At 53.1% G+C, this 6,000-nt stretch overlaps 1 long non-coding RNA gene across 1 annotated transcript; it reads left to right on the top strand.

Annotated features, from left to right (window-relative positions):
• The first annotated feature begins 1,322 nt into the window (after nucleotides 1-1,322).
• On the top strand, nucleotides 1,323-4,325 carry LOC148394722 (uncharacterized). The gene is made up of 3 exons (XR_015859903.1): nucleotides 1,323-1,493; nucleotides 1,752-1,945; nucleotides 2,070-4,325. It is a non-coding gene; the product is annotated as an uncharacterized LOC148394722 (long non-coding RNA).
• The last annotated feature ends 1,675 nt before the right edge of the window (nucleotides 4,326-6,000 follow it).

The raw sequence follows: 6,000 nt of genomic DNA, 5'->3' as shown, positions 1-6,000 counted from the left end.
GCACCACCAAATTCCTGGGGGTCCACATCACAGAAGACCTCACCTGGACTATGAACACTACGGCACTGGTCAAGAGGGCACAGAAGCGCTTGTACTTCCTGCGGAGGATGAGGAGAGCCCACCTGCCCCCACCCATCATGAGGACGTTCTACAGGAGCACCATAGAGAGCATTCTGACAAGCTGTCTCTCTGTGTGGTGTGGAGGCTGCACCGCCTCCGATTGGAAGAACGTGAGGAGAGTGGTGAGGACAGCAGAGAGGATCATAGGGGCTCCTCTTCCCTCCATTCAGGACATTTCATCTCAGCGCTGCATGTCCCGTGCCCGTAACATCATCAATGACCCATCACACCCCCACCATGGACTGTTCTCCCTGCTGCCCTCTGGGAAGAGGTTTGCAGCATCCGCTGCAGGTCCACCAGGTTCTGCAACAGCTTTTTCCCTGCTGTCATCAGACTGTTGAACACTAGAACTGTTGAGCTCTAAACTGAACTCTGCATCACACATTCACAGAACTGTACTTTATGACACTACGGACCTCTATCTTGCACTATCTCGCACTACCAACTTTACTGAACTTGTATAAACCCTTTAAATAGAAGTTTAATACATGGTTTAGCATTCCTCTGCACACTCTTGAATACTGTTTTGCCTACTTGCACTATTGCATAATTATCACTGCTGCACTTTATACTTATTTTTAATATATATATATATATATATATATATAGTATATATGTATATATATATATTTTCATAGGATATGTTACTTCTATTCAACTGCAATATCACTACTTTGTTGTAAGACGTATGCAACGGAATTTCGTTTTGTATGCACCATGTGCAGACAAGATGACAATAAAGTTTGTCTAAGTCTAAGTCATGTCAGGTCAGCTGTCTGGAGAGAGAGAGAAGTCAGGACCTGCGGGCGGAGCACCACCGTGCCACCGCCGCCATGACGGAACTCAAAAGCAAACTCCATGAGGAGAAGCAGAAAGAGTTAGCCATTACCAGGGAGACATTACTGCGGCAGCATGAAATGGAGCTGATGAGAGTGATCAAAATCAAAGATGGAGAGATCCAGCGACTGAATGCCTTGGTCCTCAGCCTGAGGGACGGCTCCATGGACAAGGTGATCCGCTCTATCCGTGTCTGACTATCCGCACGCCACGTCGGGCTTCGATGCGGCCGCTACCGTATTGTGTAGCTTGTCCCCAGTAAGCGTCGCGGCGCTCCGTTGCGGTCTCAACGGCCCGGTGTGGCGCAATGTCTGCTCAGGTGAGGAGGGGGGGCGCTTTGCTGGCGGAGGTGGAGGAGACGCGGCGGTGTCGGGAGACCGAGCGGTGTCGCCTCCACCAGGAGCGCGGAAGAAGCCCTGGCAGCGGCCCAGCAGGCCTGGCAGTCCCGAGCGGCCGAGCTCCGATCGGCTCATCACCAGCATCGGGAGGAGCTGAGCCGAACCAAGAGAGACTGCGAGAGGGAGATCCGCCGACTGGTAGGACTGATCAGATGCGCGGTGCGTGGCTATGTTCCCAATTTCGTTGTATACCTGCAGTGCAATGACACCTAAGGCATTCTATTCTATTCTATTTCACAAGAAGAAAATGTCCGGTTGCTCGCTTCGCTTTTGTCACAGCAAAGGTGTTCTAGTCGATTCAAGAAAAAAATTGGCCGGTTGCTCTCTTTGTTTTTGTCACAATTCTGGCAAATGAGTTTGCCCGCCTGCCTGAGCGCTCCCCGTTTGTACATCCAGACGGATGAGATCAAGCTGAAAGACAGAGCGGTTAGTGTTTTGGATGAAGCCCTGGGGCCGGCCACGTCCACCGCCTTCAGCTGCAGACTCAGGCTGCCGAGCAGCAGATCGCTGCCCTGAGGGATTCCCAAAGGGCGGGCCTAAACTACCCTGGAAGTGGGGTCAACGCCGCTACTAGCAATCCTCTTCATTGCGTAAGCCACCTCATCACACACTTGCAGTACGCATGACTTAGTTCGTTGCTGGAGGAAGGTAGCACAAAAACAGTTTTGAACTTTGAACGAGTGCTTGTGTGTGTGTGTTGCGGGGCGTTTTCAGTCTCAGGAGGATCGGGACACGCGACGGTTTCATCTGAAAATCGCTGAGCTCAGCGCAGTCATCAGGAAACTGGAGGATCGAAACGCCCTGCTTTCTGAAGAGCGCAATGAACTGGTAATTTATTGACGGCACGCTTGAAGGTTTGCGCTACGTTTGATGCGCGCCATCCAGCGAGGCACCCATTGCGCTTGCTTATTAGTTGAGCGGCGCGGCGAGTCGGTTGCCTGGTAGATGTCTTTTAGTGGGAGCCAAAGCCACGATTCCGTTCAAACCGATGCAAAAGGAATGGATACGTTCTGGCCCGCGTGTTGTGCGTCTTTCACATCCCGCACTTCATGCTTGCAGCTAAAGCGACTGAGAGAAACAGAAAGCCAGTTTCTGCCACTCCTGTACAAAAACAAACGCCTGAGCAGGAAGAATGAAGAACTCTCGCTGGTGCTGTGTCGCTTTGAAAACAAAGTGCGCTTTGTCACCCAGGAGAACGAGGAGATGGCAAGCTTGGTAAGTCGACGCGGACAACGGCGGCGTGCCAACAGAGTCCACTGCATTTGTGTTCCACAGAGAAGGCCTAGTTCGCTCAATGACCTGGACCGCGGTTGCGGCCAGCAGGACGGTGAAATGGAGTTCCTTCAAGTTGTGGAGCAGCGGCACATCATCGACGACTTGTCCAAGGTCTTCAGGCAGGCGACTCGGTGCACGTACGGCAGCGCCGCGCTCGCTCGCTGTCGCCAGGAAACCTTTTCCGTCCAAAGCTTGGCCGGCGGCCGCCATCCAAAAAATTGGCCCCTTAAATTCCGACCTTTCAAGCAGGAGCATTGTGCGCACGCGTTTGAACACGCTTTAGACTTGTTTTGCCGTTTTCAGCAGCTCAAAGCTCCCGTTTTGTCAGCGCCTTTGCCACTCGCTGTGCGCTGAAAACGACGGACTTGCCCGGCTGCTCAGCCCGTCAACCATGAGCCGGGAGCGCGACGTCATTGTCCGTAGGCAGCTAGTGGCAAAATGCACCCTGTTAGAGTTGCGCTCGCTCCAACTTATTTTGCAAGAACCACACGGGAGACAAGTAAGTTCTTTTGGACACCTGCAGGTGGAGAGTCCATCCGTTGTACGAATGAAGTCTGACTCTCGGCTCCTGCACGAGCATTTTAATTAAGAGAAACAGGGTGGGTGTAAGAGTGGATTGAATAGAGGAAGCCCTTGACCTCTAGTCAAAACATAGCAAGGGGTGTTTTACGACTTTGTGTAGGAAGGGATAAGCGATAGGGATAAATAAGGGATAAATAATATTATTTATTACAGGTCGCAGTCAAAGTCAAAGCAACACAATGATACGATAAAGATAATCTGGAAAACCCTGACACACCCTGTAGTTGTCACTTTTGGAAAAGACGAGCGTCCCTCCAATCATCGCCGGTGACGTGTTTTTCAGGCTCTGGAGACAGGAGCTCATGTCAGAAATGTCATTGTGAGTCGCGTTTGTTTCTGCGCCGGAGCCGTTCGTTCCCTTTGCATCCAAAGAATCTCAAAGGCGGATTATTTGTGTCGACAGGAGAGAGATTTGCTGCTACGATACCGACGTCGAGAATCTCTGAGGAGGAACAAAGCGTGAGGTCCTGCAAGGTGAGTCTGTTTGTTTGCGGCTGCTTGGTGTTGCGCAAGATGAAATGGCCTTTTTCTCGCTATCGTTCCTCTCGTCGATTCATCGTGAGGTGTCGCTTCAGTTTGTTCAGAGAGATGTTTGCTTCCGCGCCCGCAGGTCATCGAAACATTTTACGGCTACGACGAAGACGTGTTGGTGGACTCGGACGGATCGTCCTTGTCTTTTCACACCGACAGAACCCCCGACACGGAACCCGAAGAGGTAGCCCGCCATTTCTGCCAGCGTATTGGCACCAAACATTCCTCTTCAGCCTGGAATCGGACTCGTCTTTGCGTCGCGGGTGCTTTGTCGCCGGTCTGACTGATTCTGGTACTAGTGCTGTGTTGCATTGGTGTGTGCATGAAGAGGCGGAGCTTCGCTACCGCCAGCTGACGCAAGAATATCAAGCGCTGCAACGAGCCTACGCTCTGCTAGCCCAGACCAGCGAAAGGGGACTACGACGCCGAGAAGGAGATCAAGGTGGCGCCCCTTCCCGCAACCCCCGGCCGGGTCGCAGCCTCCCCGTTCTCACCCAGCCTCGGGTGTTCTCTGGTCTGAAAGGAGGAGGAGGAGCCTCCCTCCTCCTCCTTTCAGACCAGAGAAAAGCTGATGGTAGAAATGGGTCACTATCAAAGCAGAGTAGCAGATCTGGAGTCAGCGCTGAAGCAACAAGGACAGGTAAGCTCATCAATGAGCACACCTTTTTCTCAGACAAAATAGCTACATTCTTCAGTCACTCATCCGTCTGGCATTACTGGACCAACCCCCCCACCCCCCCCCCCCCCCCCCCGAACGTGGCTGGGAAAATGCGGAGAAAAGCAAATGTCATTTTCCAGTCAACCAAAGAATTTGTGGATGAAAATGACACAACATTCCAAAGCTGTCCACGCGTTTGTCTCTTCTAGAATGTCAAGTGGGTGGAGGAGAAGCAGCTGCTGCGTCAGAGCAATCAGCAGTTGGCCGAAAAGGTGACGGAAAGAAAGGCGCTGGGCGGAGTCGCTTGGCGTCACACCTGTCGGGAAGCCCCGCAGATGAGGTCTGACTGTCTTTTCAGGTCAGGCGGATGGAGGCGGAAGAAGCGCGTCTGAAAGAGCACATCCAGGATATCCGAGACCAAAACGAACTGCTTGAGTTCCGCATCCTGGAGCTGGAGGTGGGAAGACTCGCACAAGCGTGTTGAGGCCAGAGATGTGACGGACGGACGGACGGACGGACGGATGCATGCCTCTGCCTTTCAGGAGAGGGAGTGGCGCTCCCCCGTCTTGAAGTTTCTGCAAGTCCGTTTCCCAGACGGCCTCAGCCCTTTGCAGATCTACTGCGAGGCCGAGGGCGTGAGCGTAGGTAAGGCGTCCCTCGCAACCCTAACCTTAACCCGAGGTCCCAGAACACCTTACATTGCTCCTTGCGCCTTTCCCCCGGACATCGTCATCAGTGATCTGATGAAGAAGCTGGACATCCTGGGCTATAACGCCGTAAGTGTATGTCGAACTCCTTATGTTCGCACTCCACGAGACTCGGCGGCTCAAATGTGACTTTTGGAAGGCTTTGCGCTGAAAGAAGCTTGTTGACGCTGTGCCTTTGGGCTCTTGCAGAATCTCACCAACGAGGAGCAGGTGGTCGTGATTCACGCCAGGACCCTTCTCACCCTAGCCGAGAAGGTAACGCGCACGTCCACGCACGCTCTCGCATTCTGCTTATGTGACAGCAGCCTTTCCTCAGTGGTTAGAATACATCAAAGTGACCAAGTCAGCACTTCAACAGAAGATGTTGGACATTGAAAGTGAGAAGGTAGACAGACACGCGACATCAGCCAAGGGGAACTCCGGCAATGTGCCCCAACAATTCTGACCTTGAGCTGTGCTAGGATATGTTCTGCAAGCAGAAGGGCTACCTGGATGAAGAGTTGGACTTCAGGAAGTGTTCCATGGACCAGGCTCATAAGGTAAGCCGCCCTCAAATCTCCCGCCGGACCACTGATGGACGAGGATTGCGGCCCAGAGGATCCTGGAGCTGGAGGCCATGTTGTACGAGGCGCTACCGCAGCGGGACTGCCCCGCCACGGACGGCGAAAAAGCCAGCCACGCTGGCGTGAATGACGTGCTGACGGCGGATCAGAGAGAAGAGCTTAGGAGCGCCGTGGACCAATGGAAGCGAGCCCTGATGTGCGAGTTGAGGGAGCGCGACGCTTGCATCCTCCAAGAGAGAATGGATCTGCTGCACAGCGCGCAACAGGTAAGGGCCCAAAGCCAGCCCGGCACTTACTTGCACGCTTACTGGCTTTTGAATGCCACTTTC

This window comes from Syngnathus floridae, chromosome 8 (genome assembly GCF_059516105.1).
Source record: "Syngnathus floridae isolate MCC-2025c chromosome 8, RoL_Sflo_1.0, whole genome shotgun sequence".
Classification (NCBI taxonomy): domain Eukaryota; kingdom Metazoa; phylum Chordata; class Actinopteri; order Syngnathiformes; family Syngnathidae; genus Syngnathus; species Syngnathus floridae.
The sequence above is the reverse complement of the archived record's forward strand: the minus strand, read 5'-3'. Positions and strand labels throughout refer to the sequence as shown.